Raw genomic sequence first — 26,392 nt, forward strand, 5'->3', positions numbered from 1 at the left:
CTATAACTATTATTCTTGTCGCTATTTATTATTATATCCTATTTAGAACCTTTAAGGGTCCTAGGACACTACCCCTAGGAAACCTTTTTATTCTATATCTATCTCTCTATTAGATCCTAGTTTAGACTCTGTATTAGCTAAGATAGCTCCTAGACTACCTTTCTTAACTAGCTTCTAGACAACAGGTGCGGCAGCTGGTGCGGGAGCAGGGTTAGGAGCTAGAACCAATTTAGGCTGCTTCTTATAGATCGCCTTTATTTTAGCCCACACTAGAAAGGTTGCCTCCTAATTTAGTGCTAATTCCTCCTTAAGTTTATTAATAGCCTTTATTAAGCCCCTAACTGCTAAGACTATCTTATAGATACTGTTCTAAAGCTAACGTAAATTAGATATAGCAGTATAATAGGTGGCTATAAGGATCTTAGTAGCTTCTATGCCCTTAGTCTAAGCATTAGCAACAGTAACGCACTTAGTAAGGTTTTAGGCGGCTTCTTAAACGTTGGCCTTAAACTGCTTAACATCCTTCTAATAGGTAACCACAGCTTCCTCTTCCTTATCCCCTTTAGTAGGGTTTCTAATCAGGCTATAGTATTCTTCTAGAGCACCCCTAAGGGCAGAGTACTCTTAGCTAACAAAGGAAGGAATCTGCTAGGATTAGTAAAGGAACCCTATTAGACTTAGATACTTACTAGATTGCAATACTTATTCTAGGAGATACAGTACTAGCACTTCTTAGAATTCTTTAACTTAAAATTAAAATTATTAAACCTGCCCCTAGCTAGAGCCCTAACTGCTCTTATACAGAGAGCGCAATAAGCGACAGGAAGGACTCCTAGTGGTACTAGTACTAGCATAGCTAAAGGTTCTAATTTAGATTAGCAACTATTTAATTATATAGATTAAATACTTACTAGATTTTAGATAGATTAGGTTAAATAATTGAAAAATTAGGGATATAGGAATAAGAAAGTTAGTAGGTAGAGGGCTAGTTATAGGCAGGCTAGGGATAGGGGTCCGTGCCCTAGAAAGAAGAAGTAAAGGTGAAGGTAGAGGTAAAGGTGGATTTTTTTTTTACAAAAAGCTCTTCTTTAATAAGGGCTCCGAACCTGATCCTAAGGATAGGGACTATCCTTTCTCTACAGGAGGGGGTAGTGTAATAATAAGGCAGAATTGCCTGCCTATTGTTCTATGCCAAGTTAGGCCTAATAAAGGCCTAACTCACTAATGTATATAGAGAACAGCTCGCCTATAGTTAGGATAGGCATGTTCTTCTTGTCCTTTTGTACAAGACCTATAGGTGTAGGAATCTTATCCTTTTCCGTACAGACGCGCACTCCTATATGCCTTTGAGTTGTATAGGATACCTTTTGGATGCCCTACCTACCTAAGTTATTACAATATTATCCTGCACTTTTATATACTATAGTAGAACTGTACGCTGCGTTTAAGTAGTAGGTCTAGTAGATCTATGTGGCATTACTAGGCTTGTAATCCTTGCCTATCCTTTTTAGCAGATCTCCTTCTCCTATTTTACTATAGGGCACTTCTCCCTTAGCTCTTTAGGCTAGTGCACCCTATCTTCCTATGCTTAGATATAGGCCCTCTCGTTCCTCGTTAATCCTCTATCTATCTAATTTACCTAATTCTTCTATACTTCTTTAAACCTAATTAGAAGCTTAGTGCAGTTATCTTAGTCCTTATTATTAAAAGAAACTAAGCCTTAGATTATCTTAAGCCCTTGTCCTAACTACGCTGCCTTAGAAAGGTTTACGTCCACATAACAAAAGAAGGTCTAGTCTCCTACCTAGGCGTACTTAGTGTAGTATAGGTATAAGATTAGGTTTGTAGTTTCCTAGATTATAGCGTATTAGAGCTAGTATCCTATATCCCCTTGCACTAGCTATTAAATAATAGAGTGGTATATAGTCCTGCACTACCCTAAATTAGCTGCCTACTTTATCTCCCTTAAGTGCTATTTGTACATCTTAAAGCACTTGTCTACTATCCTTACTAGTTCTAGGTCTTTGTAGATCTATGTAAAGGTGTCTAGGGTTATACTTCCTTTTTATAAGAAGCCTTAGTAACTCTGCTTAAATCTTATTACCTATTGTAGTTAAGCCTAGTTAATTATTAGTACTATCTTCTTTAGCTAGTAGTAATAAGCTTATAGATCCTTAGAGGTGTAATCTTAGTTAAATAGCTTAGTAAAAGCTACCGCAGTAACTAGGTTAGCTTGCAAATTTCCCTATTCTCTAGGCTTATAGTACAGCACGTTTAGCTATCTATTACTTGCCTCTGCGTTTAGAGTCTAAGTGTAGAGCCCTATCTTGCTAGTAATAAACTTTAAGTAGCTAAAGCATACCTAATTCAAATCCTGCACTATCCTCCCCTTAGCGTCCTAGATAGTGCTATAATTAGTAACTTTGTAGTACTATACTTTAACTAGCTTCCTTTACTTAGTGTTGTTAAGTGCGCCACTCCTAATCCTAGCAGTAATTAATTGTAGTGTAGAGCGTTAGTTTTTGCACTAATAGGGCGCTTTATTCTTAACTATAGTATACTTATCTTTAGTAATACCCTCTTCTTCTAGTATTATTATCTTAGTATCTAGAGTCTTATTAAGTTCCTTAAGTAGTCTAGGTAAAGAGTTGCGTAATTTATTTATTACCTCTATGTTAGTATCCTATAGTTATAGGCCTACTACTATATATTAGCTAATAATACTAAACTCCTAGTAAATATTCTCTCCTATCCTTTTTAAGAGCTAGGCAGCGTATCTTCCTTGTGCTCTTATTATCCTTTGCATAGGCAATTCTGCTAGAGATTCTTTCTCTAAGATATAGGCAGCTAATTTAATTTCTCCTAAGGTAGTATCTAGCATATCCTCTATCCTCTTCTTATAACTCTATAACTCCCTTACTATACTTCCTAACCTTAATAGTCCTCTATTCTAGACTACACTCCTATCTAGTAGTATAGTCTAGGCGCGTCTAGCGTAGGATATAGTCCTAGGTAGCTAGTTATAACCTAGATTCTTAATCTCTTGTGTTACCCTCTCCTCCTCTACTTTCTTTTTAGCCACTTCTCTACTTCCTTATAGAGAGCTAGCTAGAACATCTTTAATTTCTTTTAGTACTAGTATCCTATAGTTTGTTAATAGCCTTATACCCTCTTTCTATATCTATTTGCTAGGGGGGATTATGCTAAGTAGCACCCCTACCTAGTTCTCTAACTTCCTGTACTATTGTAGCACTAGGCGCTAAATCCTAGCGTAAGTACTATCCTCCTCTCTATAGCGTATATTAAAGTTACGTAGGTTGCTTATACCTTTAAGCGTTAGTCTAGGTAGGGCATGTAGGCCTATTACGTAGTAACGAATAATTGCCCTAATATGTTGCAAGAAATAGTCCTTTAGTTCCTCCTTAGCCTTTAAGATAGCATCTACCTTTCCTATTAGCTTAGTAATTATAACCTAGACCCTGTGCTAGTTAGTAATATTAACAAAATTGTCTTTTAACTAGTTTTAACCCTATATTCTATAGTATACCTCTAAGTTTAGGAAGCTAGTAAGCTAGTCTAGACCTACGCGATGTAGGAGGTACCTTATATCTATGCATCCTTAGTATATCTAACCTACTTGCAGGGTAAACTAGCTTAGGTATTTCTAACTAAATTTAGCGTAATTAGCGCGGATATACTATATTACTAAGCGTATTTTATTAAGCCACTTCTTATATATATTGCGCGCTTCCTTTATAAATAGGTACTATAGCCTAAAATTAGCTATACTACTATATAACTATATAAGTGCTAGGCTAGACTCTATAAAGCTCCCTACTACTATTATTAATTCTAAAGTTTTATTAAAGTGCTTGCCTAGTGCTCCTATAAAGTTATCTGCAATATTCCTCTATTACGTAATAGTGCTTACACGCATCTTATTAATCTAGCTACCTATAGTTGCACCTCCTTTCTATAGAAGAGGGATACCTTTATAAAGTGCCTACGTCTACGCGTTAAACTCTTTAGGCTAAACTAATTCTAACCTTTTAATAGCTAAAAGACTCCTCTATTATAACGTATGCTAATAGTCTAGTGCGAAACTTCTAGGTGTTATAGGCTATAGCTGCAACCCTCTAGGTTGTGGGCTTAACCTTAGGGGCTGCAGGGAACCTATTAATATTAGGGATCCTAGTAAACTTAGCTTAACTACTAGCTATTTTCCTTTCTAGACTTCTAACAACTATTTAGGGCTTGTTATTTTGTTTAGGATCTTCTAGTAGTAGCTTTATTAGATACTTGTAGCTTTGTTAGATATCTAAAGTTTTTAGTATAGCTTATTATAGTAGTAGTAGCGCGGGTAGAATATATGCGGGAACACGCGTGCCTTTCTATTATGCTTGCGCCTTCCTATTATTCTCCTATCTTTACTTTGTTCTACCTTTACTTATTTATTATCCTTCTACCTTTACTTATTTATTATCCTTCTACCTTTACTTTCTTATTATCCTTATTATAATTGCTTATCCGCGCGCAGGTAGGTAGTTAGTGTAGCTAATTAGAGCGTTGTATATCTAAAGGGTTAAATTAGCGCACCCTTTAGATACCTATTTAGGACTAGCGCGCTTCCTGCCTTCCCCTACTAATCTTACGCCCGTCCTATAGCGTATCTTTTTCCTAAGTCTTAATACTAAAGTATTAATACTATTAACTCTTTAATTATTAATTATCCTCCTCTTAATTGCTTTTACTAGAATCTAAGATGTTAAAATATTAGTATTCTGCTCGTTCTTTGTCTAAGAGCGTCCTAGGCCTAATCTTAAGAGTAGGACCGCCTATATCTAGTCGCGGGATTTCCTAGTCCTAATTCTCTAATTTAGCTTCCTTATTTTCTTCTCTTCCCTCTATACCTAACTTATTAAACTGCGCAGGCAGCGCTTAGAAGATATACCTATTTTCCTATAGTGCCCTATCCTATAACTTTATAAGTCCTTAGTCTTCCTAGTTTACCTTATCCTAGCTTCTTTAGTAGAAGATCTTTACCCTCTAGCCTAGTGTTGTATGTGCAAACTTAGCTCTATCTAAATCTTTTAGCTAATACGTCCCTAACTCTAGAAAGCTCTGCGCTACTAGGTATAGACCTAGCTATTTGTTACTAAGTTTCCTATCTCTAGATATATCTATCTAGCGGGCCAAATCCTATAGCAGTACTAATAAGCTAGGGCTAATTTCCTCTCTTTAAATTTCCTTATAGTTATCCTAATATTCTTTCTTCTATAAGCGTAGCCTCTTAATTCTTAATACTGCATCTTTAAGAAACTAATCTCTTAGGTTAACCTAGGTAGCCCTTACTACTAGTAGCTAAGCCCTATCTATTATCTGCCTAAAGGGAAGCGTCTGCTATATTAGAAGAGCTAGTTTAATTAGGAGTACTAGGTTCTAACTAGTAACTAGCTAGTATGCGGAGTATCTAGTATTTTCTTAAATAGATATTTAGTTAGCTAGGAGTACTATTAGTAGATTAGAGACCTAGCTCCCCTAGAGCTTTGCAAGTGCGTTAATAATTAGTTTATGCCCTCCTTTAATTTTTCTGTTAGCCTAAGGGTTATAGGCGGAGATCTAAACCCTATGTATGCTGTAGACAGTAGCTAAATTATAAATAACTTTTTAGAAGTTAGGCCCCCTATTAACTATAATCCTTTGCGCTATGCTCTATCTGTATAGGATGTCTTCGTATATAAATTTGGCGATAGTTTTTAATCTATTATTTAGCAATACTTGTGCTTTAGGCCACCTGCTTAAATAGTCCTAGGCTATTACTAGGAATTATTTCCTAGAATTATAAGGTATATAGACTATATTAATAGCTACCATCTCCTATAGCGCATAGGAGTAGGTGTTAGTAAGTATGTTAACCTTCTTCTTGCTACTTCTTTTCTAACACTTATAACACGTGCGTAGAGTGAGCCTTACTATCTTATATATCCTTTCCTACTAATATTACTAAGCTATTATTAAGTAGATAGCATTTACCCTATAATAACTAATAAGGTAATGTATTTCCTATATAGCAGCAATCCTAATATCTTTATTATTAACTACTTATCTTACTACTATATTTTAAGATATCTTGTAGAAGAGGAACCTATCTCTTATAAAGAAGTTTAATACTTATTTCTTCTATGCCCTTAACTCCTTCTATAGAACGTCTAGGATTTTAAACCTAACTAGAAACTAGGCAATTCCTTCTAACTTAGCGCTATATTTAGGATATAGTACTTTATCCTTTATTAGATTATATAACTTAACGTTAGCAATTATATACTTAATAAAGTCTTTAACGTTATCTTTAGTTTTATCTAGGGGTTCCTATCTATCCTCTTTTAGATATCGTGATAGAGTATCTGCAACTATATTCCTCTTGCCTAGAATATATTAAATTTTAAAGTCCCACGCTAAAATAGCAGCAAGCTACCTATTTATTACTCCCCCTAATATTTTGCTTAAGGACTAATTAAACTAAGTAATTAAGGTTTAAGCGTCTATCTTAATAATAAATAGTGTTCTATAGAGCTAAACTCTAAACTTTTTTAGGGCCTATAGCATAGCTCTACACTCTAGCTTAGTAGAGTGCTACTTTACTTTAGACTTTAACTATACAGTACTTTTAAACTAGCATAGATATTGCCTTCTATCTAGCCCTATTTGTTCTAGGGAAGCTCCTACGCCTTCCCTACTAGCGTCTACTATAAGGTAGACAGTCCCTCTAGTCTTGTAATTAATAGTTATTAGGGCTGGTGCCGTAGTAATAAAATGCTTAAGCTCTTTTATTGCTACTCTCTGTGGTTCTTCCTATATCTACCTAGTGTTACCTTGCAGGAGTATAAATAATAGCTTTGCTTAGATAGCGAAGCTAGGAACCTATATCTAGTAGTAGACATAGATCCTAACAAATATCTAGACTTCCCTTATATTTCTGTATTCTAGCTATTTTACAATCTTTTCTACCTTTATGCAGTTAGGGTATCTTCCTTTAAAGCTAACCTTATAGCCTACAACGCTAAGATAAGCTATACCCTAATAATATTTCTTTCCTAAAACTGTACCCCCTACTTACTTAATATTCTACTAGGACTTGGTTAAGCTGCTGCATATACTTAAGCACAAATCTCTAGACCCTAGGAAGCGCCTCTTCGCCCCTATAGTTAGTCTTAGGCCCCCCTACAGTTATATTGTCTATAAATAGCATTATATAAGGGGAATAATTGCGCAGTATTTTTATTATAATTCTCTAAAAGGCTGCTACTAAGTTTGTTACTCCTTATACTATAGTGCAGGATTGTAGTAGGCTAATAGGGGTGTGTATAGTAGTTATATCTCTACTATCTAGGTGTAGGGTAATCTAGTTATATCCTAAAAACATGTCTATTAGGGATAATATCTTGCACCTAGCAAATTTCTTAGAGAATTTATCTGCAGTTAGAGGTAGCTTAGCATCCCTCTAGCTAACCTTGTTTATATAGACAGTATTCTAGACTAGATAGTGCTTCTTGTCTTTCTTTGCTACTAAGAAATATAGGTTCTAGTATAGGCTATTGCACCTCTTAAGTGTTCCTTAATCTAGACGCTCTTCTAACATCTAAATAAATTCTTCTTCTACCGCCTTAGCTACTAGGAAACTGCGTATTTGCTATGCCTTATACAGGATTATCTTTATTTAGTAAGGCAGGCTAATATCTTAAGTAATACGTCTACTTTCTCTAAAGTTAAAGGCGATAGCTGCTTCTCTATTAAGAATTATTTCTTAAAATAGAGTCCTTTCCGCTGCTAATAAGTCTAGACTAAATTTCTATTCTTGCATCCTCTTAGTAGTTAGCCTAGACCCTCTTAGAAATAATATATATCTTTTCTTAAAAAGATAGTTAAAAGGGCTAAGGTTAACTCTTTCGCGAATACTAAGCTTTAGTAGTTAGTTTTCCTTAGCTACTATTTTCTAGTCCTCCCTTCTAAACTCTATATCCTTATCCTTCTCTTTTAGTTCGTCTACTAGTTAGATTTTCTTGCTAACTTTTTTGTACTTAGTGCTTACCTTAGTAACTATTTGCGCTACTTTTTACTGTGCACCTTAATTTAGCTTATATATTACTAATATTAGGTTTAGCTCTTAGATAGCCTGTAGGTCTTTGCTTGCCCCTACACTATATCCTATAGTTTGTGCTACCTATTTTTCTAGTATCTTTTTGTCTTCTAAGGTGAATAGTTATCTATATTTACTAAATCCTACTTATAGCTCTATATAGTCTACCTCTTACAGAAATTTTAAATATGCTATATGTTCTGCTATGCAGTATTTATCTCCTAGGTATTAATTTTGTAGGATCTCTTTCCTAAGCAAGGGTCCTGCTATTAGTTTTCTAACTTGTCTTCCTCTTCTATTTTATCTCTATCTTCTAGCTTTAGATCTAAGGCTATAAAGACTGTATTCCTTTCCCTATCTAAGGATAGCACCTAGCAGGTAACCCTCCTATAGATATTATACTAAATAGCTAGCCTAGCAGAGGTATACTATAGCCCCCTTAATATAGTAAAGTAGGTTAGGTTTGTAATTACCCTAAAATAAGTTAGGGTCTCTACCTCCCCTATGCGTAATAGCATATTCCACGCGGTTCTAATAAATAGGTCTATCCTGCTGTTAGCTGTGACTACCCCCTGCGTATACCCTAGGGTCTAGGTTAGTGTCTTAATAGGTACCTATAACGCCTGCGCAGCACTTAATCTTAAGAGATTTATTTATGCCCCTATATTAATTAGGTAGTTTACTGCGTTCCCCCTTATACTAGTCTAGTAGGTTAGTAGTTCTATATAGAGAGTTGTCTAATTTAATTCCTAGTTAGCGTAAGACTTGTCTTTTTCTTCTTGTATAACTAAATCTTTTCTATACCTATCTAAGTTTTGTCTAAATTAGAGCCTTACTTAGGTATTAAGTACTTCTAGCATTGCGCGTATATTACGCTAACCTAGCGTAGGGTCCTTTACCTCTAGCTCCTCTAATTAGTTAACATATCTAAAGGGTGAAATTAGCGCACCCTTTAGATACCTATTTAGGACTAGCGTACTTTCTAGGCCCCCTAGCTCTACTATGTTTACCCTGCTAAAGTTATTATCTAGCAGGACTTAAGTCTAGGGTTCCTATAATAACGTCTTGATTTGTTCCTACAGATAATCTTACCCTAGTAGGTTAGCCACTGCAATTCCCTAGACTTCCTGTCTAAGAAAAGCAGCTATTATTTAGTTTAGGCTTAGGCGCATTATCTCCTTAAGCTCCTTATTCTTTACTTCTTTAAACTGTACTTTTCTTCTTATTACTAGCAGGTCCTAGTTAGGCCCTAAATTCGCATAGCCTTTACCTATATTATCTAGTAGCTAGATTATCGCGAAGGGGTCTGTATAGGCCTAAGCTAGGTATAGAATCTCTAGGGTCTCTTTAAGTTCTATCTCCTTACTTGCCCCCTCTTCTTAGTTTACTAGGTTTTGTGTTAGTCTTCCTTACCCGCGCTTCTAGATTAATCCTGTCCTTACTTCCTCTAAGACTTAGTCCCTTTGCTTTTCTTTCTCCCTTATAGAGGCGTGGATCCTAGGTGTATTCTTGTCTACTAATCCTAGGATAATATATCTTAAGTCTATATAATCTAGCGTTATTACTACTAGGTCTTCCTTACTAGTTTGTAGTATTTAATAGTTTAAGAACTGCTTATATTCTTTTTAAGTATCTCCTAGTTCTAATCCTTAATTCTAGGAAGATATCGCGTTAGCTCCTGCTCTTTTTACTACTAGGTAGTCTAGTCCTTAAGTCTACCTCTACTACTAGCCTCTTAAATCTATTCTATTAAATAGTTCTAGCTTAACCTGTAACGCTAGCTAGCTAAGGATATCCTTAGTAACTTTGTAGTATTTACGCAACTTTTTCTTTATCTAGTAAAGAGCAAGGTTCTATAGTGCTAGCTTAGTAACCTGCCCTAGTCTTTTATGTAATAGTCTATAGTAAAATGTCCTAGTCCTTATTTCTAGATTCTAGGAAGTGCTTACCTACCCTAGCGCTATAAGTTCTAACTAGGGGGGGTAGTCCCTTGCTAGGTAGGTTTCTAATCTACATATATTATAGGTGGGTGGTTTCTTATTATACCCCCTATAACTCTATAGCCCTAGCTAAGTAGTTATTGTTTACGTAGGGCCCTAGGTTCTTAGCTAGTTTGTTAGTAACCCCCTAATTACTATAGTATTCTAACGCATTCCTTGCTCTATCCTAGTATTAGTTACATGTAAAATAAAGTAGAGCTAGTTTACTAGGCTTTTTAGTAGCAGGCCTATTGCGTAGTGTTCCTATAGCCTATTAGCCTTAGCTAAACTTATCTTTATTTTTCCTAGTGCCCTAATTAACTAGTCTATTTCTAGGTTAACGTTTAGTAGTAGTTAGGTGGTGGCTTACTCCTTTCTAACGCCTTTTGCTGCCTCTATAATATCCTCCTTTGTAGGCGTAGCTTTTGCTAATTCTAATATCTAATATGCCTACTAAGCATCTTCCTCTATTTAGCTAGCTAATATATATTTTATTCCTTCTCTTTGCTAATAGATTCTTTTAACGTAGGCATAGATCTTCTCTAGCTTATAGCTTGCTACCTTATTGCTATTAGGCCCTCCTAGTATACTAAGCAAGACTAGCTCTTTATCTACCTAGGGTAACCCTCTAAAGAAGAAGAATCTAACCTTGCTTTCGTGTAGCTATTTAGATACTAGGCAGGCATTACTATACACCACAAAATTAGTATAGTAGTCTAAGAGACCTAGGAAGTTCCTAGAGGCTTCTTGTATATACGCATCTAGGAAGGTTTAGGTACCTATCCTTTAGGCTATATCCTAGTCCCTCTAGTGCTCCTTTATAGCTTCCTGTAGCTCCTCCTAGTCTTACTTCTAGTAAGGTCTAAGCTTCTTTATAAATATTCTGTATACAGTATTATAAAAGTCTAGTAGAATTTTTAGCTAATCTACTTTATCTAGCCCCCTATTTTCTACCTAGTAGTTGTAGTTATCTAGGAACTCTGTAACCTCCCTCCCCTAGAACTAAAAGTTAGTTTTCCTAGGCCTTATAGGGACAAGAACTCTTCTTAGGGGTCTAGAGGTTTCTATTTTAGTTAACCCTAGGGTAATATTACTTTCTCTAGGTATTATTCCTAGCAAGAAGGATAGGCTTAGTTAAGATAGTAGGCTTCTATAAATATTAAAGGAGGTGTATAAACTAGTAATATTAATTAAAAATTATTAGACAAGTTAGTATCTACTTGCTTATATTACTTCCCCCCTTTCCTATCTCTTACTTTTATAGACTATATTTTGTTTTTAGTAGATTCTTATTATATTAGTAACTTTAGCCTAGCCCTATTTTCCTACTAATAGCGCACACTATCCTATAGCCTTTGCTGTAGCTTTTCTATTAGTAGCAATATTCTAGGTGTTCTAGTACTTCTAGTATTGCTAATGCTTCTTGTAGTTCTAATTATTCTAATAGTTCTAGTTATTCTAGTTCTAGTTATTCTAGTTCTAGTTATTCTAGTTCTAGTTATTCTAGTTATTCTAGTTCTAGTTATTCTAGTTGTTCTAGTTCTAGTTATTCTAGTCGTTCTAGTTCTGGTTGTTCTAGTTCTAGTTATTCTAGTTCTAGTTATTCTAGCTCTGGTTGTTCTAGTTGTTCTAGTGTTTCTAGTTAGCCTCTTAGTGTTGTTACTCTGTTCCTACTAACGCGCATTAGCCACGTCCTAATATAGGCCTACTATTTTTGCCTTAACAATGTTAATTATTAACACTACCTATTTTTTTAAGTTTTCTCTGCCCTCCTTATACTTAGAGAAATGTCCTCTTAGTTACATGCTACTAGGCCCTCCCCTTTACTAAGATAAGATAAGTTCCCCTTAGGCTTTGCTATTTGTACTGTTAGGGAGAGTAACCTATTTAAACAAGGAGAAGTAGGAGGGGCAAGGTTTAATAGTAGTAATCCTATAGTAGAGGATATAGGTTTAATATAGAAATATAAGTAAAAAGATAATATTGTAGAGTTAAAGTAAAGTCTCGCTAAGTTATGCTTATCCTATCCTCTAATCCTTCATGCCTTTATACCATTCTTTCCGCCTAACTTTTTAGGCTAAGCCTTGTTTTTCTCCTATACATCCCTTACTATGGCACACTAGAAGGCTTTATAAATATAACGATATATATAGTAATAGATCTATTAGATATAAATCTAATTAGAAATCCCTTATATAATCTTTTAGTATATCCTAAACTAAATACTATAATCTACGCTATAATTATAGTAGTAATAGAGAGTAAATCTCCTAAAAACTCTAAAAGGAATACGTACTAGGACGCTCTATAAAAGAAGCTAAAATAATAAAAGAATCTCTATAACTACTAAATAGGATAGCAATTTAGAGACGTAGTATATAAAAAAATTAATACTTTACTAAAAACTAGTACCTAAAAGGAGATTAATAGGCTAAATATAGAAAAGTATCTACTCCTACTTAAATAGGTGTTTATATACAAGCTTAATTAGGATAGTTACCTAATTAAGTATAAAGCAAGGATAGTAGTAAGAGAAGATCTATAGCTTACTAACTTAATTTATTTAACCTACGCAGCTACCCTAGTAGCTTAAACCTTTAGGACTATAATAGCTATTAGAGCTAAGTTTAACCTTAAGATATATTAATATAATATTATTAGAGCTTTCCTTAACACCTTAAGGGATTAACACCCTATAGTTATCTGTAAGCTACCTAAAGGATATTAAATACCTAGGAAGTGGGTTAAGCTTAAACAAGCTCTATATAGATTAAAAGACTTACTATTATTATAATATAATAAGCTCTTAACTACACTCTAAGAAAATAAGCTTATTACTTCTAAAGAGGAGCTATACCTATTCTTTAATAAAGATTATAGTATCTTATTAATATTCTATATAGATAATATCCTATTGCTCTATTATCAAAACTACGCAAGCCAAGCTCACAAAGTTATCTAAGCTCTAAAGCAAAGATATACTATAGAAGAAAAGGGACCTGTAAGCTAGTTTCTAGGGGTAAGAGTAATCTAGGATAGAAAGAGATGGACAATAACACTTATTTATAATAAATATATTAACAAGATTATAAAGAATTTAATCTAGTAGAGATAGGAAAATTCCCTACTACACTACTATTAAGTAAAGATATTAAAAAGAGTATTAGAGAAGCTACTAAAAAGGAGATTAAGGACTATTAGAGCGTGTTAGATTAATCCTTTATACCTTAATTATAGTGTGCCCTAATATTGCCTATATAGCCTCCTAGCTCTGCTAATACCTTACTAACCTATCTAAATAACACTTTAATATAGTTAATTAAGTAATTATCTATCTATACTATACTTAATACTAATTAATCTAATATAAAAATAGAGATCCTAATATGCTTATAATATATAGTAATGCGTTATTTGCTAATAATATTTATACTTAGTAATTATTATATAGATACCTAATTACACTCTTTAGGGGACCTATTATTTAGAAGGCAGCTTAACAAGTAACTATTACTACTTTAACTACTTAAGTAGAGCTCCTTACGCTTAAGCAAGTAAGTAAAGAAGTAATAGTATTAAAATACTTTTTAACTAAAATACACCTTACTTTAAATACTATCTAGATAATTAATTATAATAATTAATAAACTATTAGGTTAGTAGTAGGTAATTATAAAAGGATTACTACTAAGCTACACTATATAGATATTTAAAATATATAGCTTAGATAAGAATATATAAAGGGATCCTTTTATATTACTTATCTACCTACTAGTAAAATACTAGCTAATAGGCTTACTAAAAACCTAACTATATAATAATTTATAAGGTTTAGAAAGCACCTAAAGTTATATAATAGTAGAGTATATATTATAGAGCGTTAATTAAAGTAAAGGTAGTATATAAGATTTATTAATATATAAAATAAGAGTAACTAACTATAGCCTACTTTTTTATTATTAACTAAGTAGCTTTTCTAAGAAGCTTTATTATACGTGTATAGCGTGCCTTAGAGCTTATAAGAAGCTACCTAGGTTATTCTTACTTAGAATCTATAAGGGGAACTTTAAAAGAGCTAGAGTCCTTATCTTTAAATAAAGAGCTTTAGGCGCCTTTAGCTATGGTAGTAGCCTTACACGTAAGCTTAATAGTAGTAGTAGTAGCTTTTACTAGCTTTTACTATTAAGCCTTACTTTTCTTAAGAAGTACTAAGATCTTTTTTTTTTATTTTTAAAAAGATTTTAGCTCTTACCTACCTATTTTTTTACTAGAAAGGATAGTGTAGAGTATTAGGCAAGCTTAGGGCTATTAGTTTATTAGTATAAATCTTATTAAGTATTATAAAGGAAAAATTCTTATGTAGATTATATATATTAGGATATAGCTATACCTAGAGAAGTACTACTAGTACTAAGTCTTTTTACTAGAAAGGTTATAGTATTTACTATTAGACTTATTAAAAAGTATAAAATATAAACAGTTTAAATAAATTTTAGTATAATAAATACTAGGCTCTTTATAGTAAAAGGATTTTAAAGTCTTCTTAGAAGCTAGAAAAGGAGTAAAAGTAGAAGTAGGGGCCTTAATTAAGGTCTAAAAGGAAGTAGGAGCTAGGAAAAAAGTAGGTAACTAAAGTAGAGCTAGAGGAGTAAAAGCTAAAGTTAGGATATACTTTTTTCTTAGCCTCTTAATCTTATTTAAATATAACTATATATATTTTTATAAGTAGCTTTAATTAAAAACTTTTTAATAGTAGTAGTAGCTATAAGCTTAGTTACTATACGCTTTATAATAGCTTTACGCTTAGTAGCTATATACTTAGCCTCTTTAGTAGCTTTAGTAGTAGCTACTTTAGTAGCGTAGGAGGTATTAAGGGTAGTATAGGTAGTATAAGTATAAGTAGTAGATTTTAACTTTAACTAAGATATAGATTAGTAGGAATATAAGTATAGTTTAGATTTTTAATTATATAATCTTATAATTTAAGCTATAGTAAAGATTATAGTTAGGTAAATAAAGCCTAGAGCTTAGTTTAGATAATATTAGCGCGTAAGCACGTAGGGCTAATAAGAAAAGCGCGCTAGCCCTAATTTAGTATTTAAAAGGTAAGCTAATTTAACCCTTTAGATATATAATACTCTAATTAGCTATACTAACTACTAATTACGCGTAGATAACTGTTGCAGGAGGGATATTAACTGGATCACGGAGCATCTTGATCCCGATCAATCCCGATCAATCCTGGTCAATACCCCTGTATGACCCACTATCTGATTAACTGCCAGCTCACTGCCAAGTGACCAACAAAAAGCAGGAGCTCTAGTAAGGAAGGTTTACCAATTATTCACTTTCTAGTAAGGGTAGCTGAAGCTCAATATATATAAGTCTAATCGTAGTAGATATAATCTAATAATCTATCTCCTAAATTATTCCTAACCTTAGTAATCTAAATTTCTACAGTTATAAGCCTAGTTCGCGCTTTACCTTATTAAAGATCGTCCTATCTATTTAAGCGTATTGTTTGACTTAGACACTAAGATAGAAAGCTTTACTCTTTATACTATTTCTTAAGCAAAAGCTTACTTATTACTCTTCTACTATAAGTGACTAAATCCTAAAGGGGGATATCCTACTTACTAGATTAACTAACTAGCCTACCTAGTACATTTAATTTAGATACCATGCCCTAACTAAAGGGATCTAGGCAGAGGTAGACCCTAAGGCTCTAGATGCTAAAAACTACTTTAAAAATAAACCTATTAAGCCTAACATGCTAACAGATATCGCGCTATCTAACATAACAAGCGAGCAGTACAAGCTCTAAATAGCTTAGTACCAAGCCCGCTTATTAGATTAGGTATTAAAGTTATTAGTAATCTAGAACCTCTTTACATAGGTTAACAATATAGTAGATTAAGGGATCCTTACCCTAGCCTATATGGAGCTTGTTAATTAAGGAAGAGTAACCCTCTAAGCACTTATCTAAGTGCTCTATAATAACCTAGCGCTAACTAACTTAAGCGCTGCAACACTAGCAAGATCGCAGTATAAAGCTTATCTTGCTAAGGCAAGAATAAGTAGCTAAGACGCTAATCGCTAGCAGAAGGAGTAGATAATCCTGTATACGCAAGCTAAGGTATATAACGTTCCTAATATTAAAGGATAGCTTGTAGTATAGGATTATCTTAAAGCTCTATCTACTAGGATCTTACTAGATTAGGGTTAAACTATGTTTTAAAGGATTATTAAAAAGTTAGTAATAGGAGAGCTAACTTATAACCTCCTACAGGTTGCTAAGATCTATTTATTACTACTCTAAAAGAACAACATAAGATTAAGCTCTAAGGGTCCTAGAGTGTTTGCAACAATAGGAGCTCCACCTTCTAACTAACCTAAGAAGGAGTCTTTATATCCATACAGTAGATCTTACCTATAGAAACCTCCTAAATGCAAAAACGTTATTAAAGCTTAGACTAATACAGGTGACAAGCTCACCACTACTTAATAATTAGAGATTAAGAAAAAGATTAATAGGAATCTAAAATTTAAAGAGTTAAGAAAAGCTCTAATTAAGTCCTATCCTATTGATCAAGCTAGCATATTACTAGTAGGTAGGTAGGTAATATAGAAAGATCCCTTTATATACTCTTGCCTAAGCTACATGTTTTAAATATCTACATAGCGTAGCTTAGTAGTGATCCTTTTATTGTTGCCTACTACTAACCTAATAGTTTGTTAATTATTATAATTAATTATCTAGGTAGTATCTAAAGTAAGGTGTATTTTAGTTAAAAAGTATTTTAACGCTATTACTTCTTTGCTTACTTGCTTAAGCGCAAGGAGCTCTGCCTTAGTAGTTAAAGTGGTGACAGTTAATTATTAAGCTGCCTTCTAAATAATAGGTCCTCTAAAGAGCGTAATTAGGTATCTATGTGATAATAGCTAAGTATTAATATTATTAGCAAATAACGCATTACTACATATTATAAGCTTATTAGGATCCCTATTCCTATATTAGATTAATTAGTATTAAGTTTAGTATAGATAGATAATTACTTGATTAACCGCATTAAAGTATTGTTTAGATAGGTTAGTAAGGTATTAGGAGAGCTAGGAGGCTGCATAGGCAATATTAGGGCGCACTATAATTAAGGTGTAAAGGATTAATCTAACGCGCTCCTAATAGTCCTTAATCTCCTTTTTAGTAGCTTCTCTAGTGCTCTTTTTAATATCTTCACTTAATAGTAGTGTAGTAGGGAATTTTCCTATCTCTACTAGATTAAATTTCTTTGCAATCTTGTTAATGTATTTATTATAAATAAGCGTTATTATCCATCTCTTTCTATCCTAGATTACTCTTACCCCTAGAAACTAGCTTACAGGTCACTTCTCTTCTATAGTATATCTTTGCTTTAGAGCTTAGATAACTTTATAAGCTTGGCTTGCGTAGTTTTAGTAATAGAGCAATAGGATATCGTCCACATAGAATATTAACAAGATACTGCGATCTCTATTAAAGAATAGGCATAGCTCCTCTTTAGAAGCAGTAAGCTTATTTTCTTAGAGTGTAGTTAAGAGCTTATTATACTATAATAATAGTAAGTCTTTTAGTCTATATAGAGCCCGTTTAAGCTTAACGCACTTCCTAGGTATTTAATATCCTTTAGGTAGCTTATAGATAACTATAGGGTGTTAATCCCTTAAGGCGTTAAGGAAAGCTCTAACAACGTTATATTAATATATCTTAAGGTTAAACTTAGCTCTAATAGCTATTACAGTCCTAAAGGTTTAAGCTACTAGGGTAGCTGCGTAGGTTAAATAAATTATGTTAGTAAGCTATAGATCTCCTCTCACTACTATCCTTGCTTTACACTTAATTAGGTAACTATCCTAATTAAGCTTGTATGTAAACACCTATTTAAGTAGGAGTAGACGCTCTCCTTTAGTTAGCCTATTAATCTCCTCCTAGGTACTAGCTTTTAGTAGAGTATTAATTTCTTTATATGCTACGTCTCTAAATTACTATCCTATTTAGTAGTTATAGAGATCCTTCTATTATTTTAGCTCTTTTTGTAGAGCGTCCTAGTGCGTATTTCTTTTAGGGTTTTTAGGAGATTTGCTCCCTATTACTACTACGATTATAGCGTGGATTATAGCGTTTAGTTTAGGATATACTAAAAGATTATACAAGGGATTTCTAATTAGATCTATATCTAATAGATCTATTACTATGTATATCCCCGCACTTATAGAGCCTCCTAGTGGTTTATTAGGGTCCTGTCCCTAAGCTCGCTTACTAACACGCGTTAGTAGCAGTCCTTTAACTTATAGTTTTCTACTTCTTCTAGGAGCTCTAGGTGCCGCTTGTGAGGGATCTGCAGGAGATACAGAATCTAGTCCTAAAGCGGGTAGGTAGGAGCTCTACTTACCACCCCTATAAGAGCTAGATAGGGTGCCCTTACCTATCTCTGTGCTCTTATAGAGTGACCCACTAATAGCACTCTCCCCTCTAGGTCTTTCCTAGGAGCTACCTATTGTGGCGTTAAAGTAAGTTAGATTACTACTATCTTAGGTAGTAAGACCCTAATCCATAACCTGCATGGATCCTTTGTCTCCTGTACTAAAGTTTGGTTCTAGTGTTAGTTTAGGAGTTTAGAGCCCTATTAGCTTAGGGGACTTTGCATAGATCCTTTATGCTAAGCTAGCTATGCTTAGTACCCACGCTAGAGGTGTCTGCTTAGGGGGTTGTAAATCACTAGGCTAGCTAGCCTAATTATCTACCTCCTCTAGCTCTACCCTACCCCCTAGCTCCTGTGCTAGGTTTAGTCCTCCTTGCTTACTAGACTCCTTATATTGCTCTGCCGCAATACAAAGCTAATTAAAGATATTAAGCTCTTTATATGCTTCTCCTATATCACAGATCTTATCTTTGCTAATAACGTTAACTATCTTTTAAGCCTCTAACTATTAAAGCTACTCTAGATCTTTCTCTTTGTAGAAAAGATCCTTATTAAAGGTAACGTTCTGCGTTATAATAATTTAATTAAGCAAGGGGATCTATATCCTATATATGTTAGATACTCTGTATCCTACTAGATATCTAATATAACCCTAAGGGTTCACCTTAAAAACCCTCTTGTAACGCCTAGCTGCTTAATCTTAGTTAAGGGGGTAAGCTCGACAGCCATAGGCGTATATTCCGCTCTAATCAGGGCAGAGATTAGTAGTTGCCTCCCTTATCTGCTCTAGTTGCCACCACCTAAAGTATCTAGTAAACTAATAATCTAGCACTTTATTAGGTGATATTATATTATAAGTATAGGATAGGCTTATATTATAGAGCCAAGTCACTACTTTAATAATTTTAGGCTAGAGCTTTATTAGTAGGTTAGCACTAATCCTTATTTTAATTAATTTCGTTATAATCTCCTGCCCTGCTCTTTCTACTCCTCTATTAGGTTTATAGGTATATATAGGTGAGCTCTTAATTTTAATACTATTGTTAGCTGCCTAGATCTAAAAGCGAGATTCGCCACGCTAGGGGAGTGTTGCAATGTTGTTATCTTGCATAATCTTAACTATGCTAAGCTTGTATTAGTTAAGTATTAAGCTCTTGAAATTTTTAAACACCCGCATAATCTTATTAAGGTTTTTGGCTTGTAGTAGATAGGTATAAAGCTTTCCTAAGTAGTCGCATTTTAATACCAAGATCTATTACTTGTGAGCCATACCTGTTAGCATGTTAAATAGATCCTATAATACCTAGTAGTATAGACGTAGTAATCTTTCCCTTAGTTATCTTAATATAACCTATTAGGCATGTGTAATAGCGCAGTGCTCGCATTTGCTCCTAGGAGTTCCTTTAATCCTAACGTTTATTGCTAACTTAACTAGAGCTTTAAGCGCCTTAGGTCCTAAATAGCCTAATTATTAGTGCTAAAGCTCCTTACTATTGTGTCTTAGGTGAGTCGTCTAGGATTGTTAGGGTTGTTTAGGCACTATACTTTAGATTATTTAATAAGGGGTAGAGGGCTTGTATTCTAGGAAAGTTAAGTTAAACTTGCGCAGTAACTTAGCTAATACAACGCTCTTTTCTAATAATCCAAACTGCAAGGTGGTATCTAGCCTAAGGAACCAAACTCCTGCTTTAAGCAATTAAGCTTCTAATATAATATTCACATAAAAACCTTCTACTAACACTACATTAGTGAGCACCAAATCTTCTGTTTTTAGACCTCTTGGTCTATTAAGAGCATTAGGGATCACTCTAGTCCCTCTGCCTAAGATTAGAAAAGCTTAAGTTCCTGCTTTAACTGTCTTATATTTAACCAATCTAAACAAGCTTTCTTCTAGGTAGCTTATATTATTAACTAGGTGCACTGCACCCCTATTGTTAAAGATAGTGCTCTTTAAAAGAGCGTAAGCTTTAAAGTCTATAGTTAAATAGATCCTGTTCGTTTTCTCCGCTATTAATATAGGGTTAATTAGTGCCGCCTAGATACTACCTAGATAGGTGATCGTGCTTGCCTCACCACCATAATCTTGATTAATAGGATGGGACTTAATTAGAGCTTTTCTTAACTCTTTGAATTTTAGATTCCTATTAATCTTTTTCTTAATCTCTAATTGTTAAGTGGTAGTAAGCTTGTCACCTGTATTAGTCTAAGCTTTAATAACGTTTTTGCATTTAGGAGGTTTCTATAGGTAAGATCTACTACATGGATATAAAGACTCCTTCTTAGGTTAGTTAGAAGGTGGAGCTCCTATTATTGCAAACACTCTAGGACCCTTAGAGCTTAATCTTATGTCGTTCTCTTAGAGCAGTAATAAATAGATCTTGGCAACCTGTAGGAGGTTGTAAGTTAGCTCTCCTATTACTAACTTTTTAATAATCCTTTGAAACATAGTTTAACCCTAATCTAGTAAGATCCTAGTAGATAGAGCTTTAAGATAATCCTATACTACAAGCTATCCTTTAATATTAGGAACGTTATATACCTTAGCTTGCGCATACAGGATTGTCTACTCCTTCTGCCAGTAATTAGTATCTTAGCTACTTATTCTTGCCTTAGCAAGATAAGCTTTATACTGCGATCTCGCTAGTGTTACAGCGCTTAAGTTAGTTAGCGCTAGGTTATTGCGGAGCACTTAGATAAGTGCTTAGAGGGTTACTCTTCCTTGATTAACAAGCTCTATATAGGCTAGGGTAAGGATCCCTTAATCTACTGTATTATTAACCTATATAAAGAGGTTCTAGATTACTAATAACTTTAATGCCTAATCTAATAAGCGGGCTTAGTACTAAGCTATTTAGAGCTTATACTGCTTGCTCGTTGTGTTAGATAGCACAATATCTGTTGGCATGTTAGGCTTAATAGGTTTATTTTCAAAGTGGTTTTCAGCATCTAGAGCCTTAGGGTCTACCTCTGCCTAGATCCCTTTAGTTAGGGTATAGTATCTAAATTAAATATACTAGGTAGGCTAGTTAGTTAATCTAGTGAGTAGGATATCCCCCTTTAGGATTTGGTCGCTTATAGTAGAAGAGTAATAAGTAAGCTTTTGCTTAAGAAATGGTATAAAGAGTGAAGCTTTCTATCTTAGTGTCCAAGTTAAATAATACGCTTAAATAGATAGGACAATCTTTAATAAGGTAAAGCGCGAACTAGGCTTATAACTGTAGAAATTTGGATTACTAAGGTTAGGAATAATTTAGGAGATGGATTATTAGATTATATCTACTATAATTAGACTTATATATATTAAGCTTTAACTACCCTTACTAGAAAGTGAATAATTAGTAAACCTTCCTTACTAGAGCTCCTGCTTTTTGTTAGTTACTTGGCAGTAAGCTGGCAGTCAATCAGATAGTGGGTTATACAGGGGTATTGACTAGGATTGATCGGGATTAATCGGGATCAAGATGCTCCGTGATCCAGTTAATATCCCTCCTGCAACAACTACTAATATTATACCCTAACTAGATCCTATAGGACCTATTTAATATATAAAAGATAGTAAAGGTCTATACCTAATATAGATAGGGTAGTTAATTTATATAAGTATACCCTAATACCCTTTTACTATAACTAATAGGTATTAGGATAGTTGTAGTATTAGTAAGTAGACCTAATTTAGAAAACTAGCTACCCCTAACCTAAAGATAAGTTAGAGGTATAAAGAGGGTACTATAATAAAGGAATTATTAATACTAAAAGCTATTAAGTATATCCTAGATATTAAGGTAGGGTTAAATAATTATCTTTTCTTTATTCCTCTTCTTTTAGGTAGAGTAAAGAATATATAAGTAATAGTTAATTTATGTTACTAGTATTTTAGTATAGTTAAAGAAAGGTTAGTAAAATAGATTAGTAATTTTTTTTGTTAATATTCCCTTATAACCCTTATAATATACCTAAGAAATTGCTAAGAGTATAAGGATTTTATAGTTATTAGCCTTAGACTATAACTTAGATAATTAGTAGTCTTAGCCTTTAGCTTGTTTAATACCTAATCTATCCTATTAATTAATACTAGGCAGACTATAGTTATATAGAGAGGGCGTTATTATAGATATTCTATAAGGCAAACTAATAATTAGGGAGGTAGAGAATATAGTAGTATAGGAAAGCAGTGTAACAAGGTAGGCACCCCGCCTATGAAATGAATACTACGTCATCTCCCCTGCCTGTACCATTTGGCCATGGTCCAAAAGGTACGCACGAGAATACTTAAGCTAAGTATTTCTCGCATAGTATAATATATATATCTCAACAGATAATAGTGCTAGACCCTAGCGCTAACCTATGAACCTTGTTCAAGTCTAGCCTAGGCATCTAGTAAGCGCTAGTTGCTCTAGCCTTGTTACAAGCAGGAGATACCTATATCCTACTATTGCAGGAGGGATAACAACCAGATCACAGAGCATCTTGATCTAATTAATCCTAATTAATCCTAATCAATACCCCTATATAACCTACTATCTAATTAACTGCTAGCTTACTACCAAGTGCCTAACAAAAAAGCAGGAGCTCTAGTAAGGAAGGTTTACTAATTATACACCTTCTAGTAAGGGTAGCTAAAGCTCTATATATATAAGTCTAATCGTAGTAGAGATAATCTAATAATCTATCTCCTAAATTATTCCTAACCTTAGTAATCTAGATTTCTACAGTTATAAGCCTAGGTCGCGCTTTACGAACTTATTAAAGATTGTCCTATCTATTTAAGCGTACTACTTAACTTAATTACTAAGCTAGCAAGCTTAATCTTTCTACACTATTTCTTGAGTAAAGCTTATTATTTCTCTTCTACTATAAGCAACTAAATTCTAAAGGGGGATATCCTACTTACTAGATTAACTAATTAGCCTACCTAGTATATTTAATTTAGATACCATGCCCTAACTAAAGGGATCTAGGTAGTTTGCCCTTCTACTAAGAGGTGGCGTACTAAACTCTTTTATAGAAAGAAGACCCCTATAGGTCTTGTAAGAATAGATTAAAATAATTGCGCGATGTAACAAGAGGGTTAAAGACATAGCTAAGGCAATTAAACTATTATTACTAAGCTATCTGCAAGAAGAACAGCCACTAGGGGAGCTATTGTTAGAAATAGTAGATAGTAGAGAACTTAGAGAGTATAACTTGCTAGATTTGCTTCTACCTATAGTAGACACGTAGAGAAACTTTAAGGTAGTATTAGATAATATAGACGTTCCTAACTCTTAGTTAGTAGCCTCCTAGCTATTAATATAACGTAGGGACATAGCAAAGCACCTATTAGCAAACTATACTAATCTATATAACTAATACTTAATTTTGTTATAAAGTAAGCTTAGCTAGCTAATAGTAAGAAATTACTTAGCTAGAAAGTCCCTAGTTCACCTAATATAACAGCGCAAGTAGCAAATGCCCTATAGCTAACTAGTCTATTCTAGGTTACCTTAGAGCGTAGAAATGCCTAGTAGGTTGTTAGTCCTCTTATGCCTAGCATTTTAGGCGCAGTGTAGGTAGAAAATTCCTAAGGATCCCTATAATTGCTAGCTTTGCCTATTATAGTTGCTAGCACTTACTATACTACTATCGTCCCCTATTAACACTATTATAGTGTTTGCATATCTATAATTTCGCGCCTCTTCTATAATTTCTAGCTACTTAAGGGATTAAATAGATGTTACTAAATTGCTATAAGTGTAGGAAACTATAGTGTTAATAGCTACTATATAGCTTTCCCTAGTTTTAACAACTAAGTTTGCATCTAGGTTTTAGTATTCCTTGCTAAGCTAGCTTTTGCTATCTAGCGTACTTTTGCTATCTAGCGTCCTTTTACTAGTTTTAGTAGCAAAGTTTGTTTAAAAGTTTTAATATTCCTTGCTAAGCTAGCTTTTGCTATCTATCGTACTTTTGCTATCTAGCGTCCTTTTACTAGTTTTAGTAGCAAAGTTCGTGCAAAAGTTTTAATATTCCTCGCTAAGCTAGCTTTTGCTGTCTAGCGTACTTTTGCTATCTAGCGTCCTTTTGCTAGTTTTAGTGGCAAAGTTCGTGCAAAAGTTTTAATATTCCTTGCCAAGCTAGCTTTTGCTGTCTAGCGTCCTAACGCACAAGCCAATTTTTTTGTACTTTGATAGCAAAAGTTCGCAAACCAATATCCTTAGTAGTATTAGAATATAAGTAAGTTATTATTTATACTATTCTAAATTTAAATAGCTAGTATTTACTAATTATATATTTATAAATATATATATTAAGGCCCTTTTATTACTTAAACCTAGTATTCTTAGGTATTAATATATTAAAAGGTTATAATATTATTAATTTAAAATAGTTAATTCTTTATATACTAGTATTCCTATTTATAAAATTCCTTTAGATTACTATTACTTTAGAGTTTTTTTTTTATATTTAACTTTTAAACTTTATATTTAATAAATTATCTTATATTTCTTTTCTAAGTAGATACTACTAGAAGCTTAAATAATTATATCTCTTATAGCTTTAGATTATATATATCTTTAAATTAGTACTCTTTTATATTACTTAATAAGTAGATAACTAAAATATATCTTTTAAATTATAGTTATCTTTTAAACTCTTTTATAGACTATAGAATAGTATATATAATAAGTAGATAATTAAGATTACTTTATATATAGGTATCCTAGAAGTTATTTAAAGAATTTTAATTAGGTAACTATAGAATAGTATAGTATATCTTATATAACTTTACCTAGATCCTATACCTTTAGCTCTACCCTATAACTTTATATATCTCTATATTATAGGTATATATAAGGGTTATATAGAGTTATTTTTATACATGTATTATTAGTAGTCCTATAATTATAGAAAGTAAACTATAACCTATAAAATATATTGTATTACTTTATAAAGACTACTCTAGCTCTTCTAATAAGATAGTATAAACATCTATTAATGCTTTGCCAAGCAATCTCCTTCCTAGAAAGTATCCTTGTTAATAAGCCTTGCTAGCAGTGCACCTAATACCCTAGACACAATCTAAAGAAGCAGCCTCTTGAATTTTAGCCTTTCCTATACTTAATAGAACTAGTACAATTATATTAGCGTGTTAGGAAATTATAAACTTTAGGTAATTTACCTTAAGCATAATATTATATATAACTTTCCTAATTAGTATATACTTTATAATATTGCCTATAGTATAAATACCCTTGCTCTACTTATATTTATTAAAGTTTGCTACTCTTTAACTAAGACGCTTTACCTAGAAGGGGTCTAGTGTCTGTAGAATTGCTTAAATAGTTGTATGCACTTAGTATTAGTATATAGTAGCAAAGATAGATTTACAATACCTACTATATTGCTAAATAGCTTTGCCTTAGTAGCATAGAAATAGTGCTCTGTACTATAGTATAGTACTCTATTATAGGTAAAACTAGATAAGTATATTGTGGAAATTTGGATCACTAAAGTTAGGAATAATTTAGGAGGTGGATTATTAGATTATATCTACTACGATCGTACTTATATATATAGAGCTTTAGCTACCCTTACTAGAAGGTAAATAATTAGTAAACCTTCCTTACTAGAGCTCCTACTTTTTATTAGGCACTTAGTAGTAAGCTAGTAGTTAATTAGATAGTGGGTTATATAGGGGTATTAATTAGGGTTAATTAGATTAAGATAGTCTATAATCTAGTTAATATCCCTCCTATAACACACCCCCTAGGTATAGGTAGATCTTTTGTTATTGTAGTTGCGCTTATGGTTAGTAGGTAGTGTAGCTAATTAGAGCGTTG

This window comes from Plenodomus lingam (assembly GCF_022343315.1).
Source record: "Plenodomus lingam strain CAN1 chromosome Unknown contig_1, whole genome shotgun sequence".
In the NCBI taxonomy this organism is placed as follows: Eukaryota; Fungi; Ascomycota; class Dothideomycetes; order Pleosporales; family Leptosphaeriaceae; genus Plenodomus; species Plenodomus lingam.